We start from the raw sequence: 1,526 nt of genomic DNA, 5'->3' as shown, positions 1-1,526 counted from the left end.
TTCTTAAGATTTTTTTGATGTGGACCATTTTTGAAGTCTTCATTGAATTTGTTACAATACTGCTTCTGTCTTATGTTTTGGTTTTTTTGGCTGTGAAGCATGTGGGATCTTAGCTCCCCAACCAGGCATCGAACCCTCACCCTCTGCATTGGAAGGCAAAGTCTTAACCACTGGACCACGAGGAAAGTCTCTGTATTCTCGTATAATCCATTTTTTCTGTAAAATCAGTTGTAATGTGCCCTTTTTATTTTTTTTTTTATTTTAGTTACTTGAGTCTTCTTTCTTTTTTCTTAATCTATCTAAAGCTATGTCAATTTTGATTATCTTTTCATTGATTTTTTTATTGCTTTTCTATTCTCTATTTTACTTGTCTCTGCTCTAATCTTTATTGCCTTATTTCTTTTGCTGGATTTGGTTAAATTTGTTCATTTTTTCATCTTTCTTAAGGTGTAAATTTAGGTTGTTGACTTGATGCTTTTCTTTTTAAAAAATATGTTTATAGCTATAAATTTTCCTCTTAGTACTACTTTCACAATGCCCCAAAAGTTTTGGTATGTTGTGTTTCATTTTCATTTGTCTCAGGATATTTTCCAATAAACCTGTAATTTCTTCTTTGATCCAGTGTCTATTTAAGTGTATGTTGTTTAATTTCCATATATTTGGGGGTTAACTCATTTTCTTTCTGCTACTGATTTCTACTTTCATTACTTTGTGATCAGAAATGATTCTTCATATGATTTTGAACTTTAAAACTTATTTAGACTTATTCTGTGACCTAAAATATGATCTATCATGAAGAAAGTTCCAGTTGCACTTGAGAAAAATGTGTATTCTGCTTTTGTTGAGTGGAGTGTCCTGTACATGTCTGTTATATTCAATTGGTCTGTCATGTTTTTATGTCCTTATTTCCTTATTGATATCATCCCTAGTTGTTTTATACATTATTGAAAGTAAGGTATTTAGTCCTTTACTATTACAGTAGAGCTGTATATCTGTTCCTTCAAGTCGATGTTTGCTTCATATATTTCAGAGCTTTGATGTTTGGTGCATATATGTTTATAATTGTTATATCTGCTTGGTGAATTGATTATTTTACCATTATATAATGCTTTTTAAACAAGTTTTATCCATTCAGCCAAATTATGTCTTAAAAATATGGAAAGCTTCACAAATATAAAAAATTCTTGTGCAGGGGCTATGATAATTATTTCTGTATCATTTCAATTTTAGTTTATGTGTTGCTGAAGCAAACACTCTGTTCAGATATTTTGCCCAATTTTTAATAGGGTTGTTTATTTTCTTCTTGCTAAGTTCTGTGTATGTTTTGAATATAAGTCCTTTATCAGTTATGTGTTTTGCAAGCAGTTCTTCCCAGTCTCTTGCTTGTCTTTTTGTTCTCCTAGTAATGACTTTTGCAGAGCAGATGTTTTAAATTTTAATGAAGTCTAACACCAATTTTTTTCTTTCCTGGACTATATGCTTGATGATGAGTTTTATATACAATACCAAAAACAAGATCACCTATA

The 1,526-nt window shown here is 30.4% G+C and overlaps 1 non-coding gene across 1 annotated transcript; it reads right to left on the bottom strand.

Moving 5' to 3' along the window:
• Positions 1-1,149: 1,149 nt before the first annotated feature.
• On the bottom strand, positions 1,150-1,254 carry LOC132368345 (U6 spliceosomal RNA). The gene has a single exon (XR_009504077.1). It is a non-coding gene; the product is annotated as a U6 spliceosomal RNA (small nuclear RNA).
• Positions 1,255-1,526: the final 272 nt, after the last annotated feature.

The sequence above is a fragment of the Balaenoptera ricei genome, chromosome 6 (genome assembly GCF_028023285.1).
Source record: "Balaenoptera ricei isolate mBalRic1 chromosome 6, mBalRic1.hap2, whole genome shotgun sequence".
NCBI lineage: Eukaryota > Metazoa > Chordata > Mammalia > Artiodactyla > Balaenopteridae > Balaenoptera > Balaenoptera ricei.
This window is presented reverse-complemented; position numbering and strand designations above follow the sequence as displayed.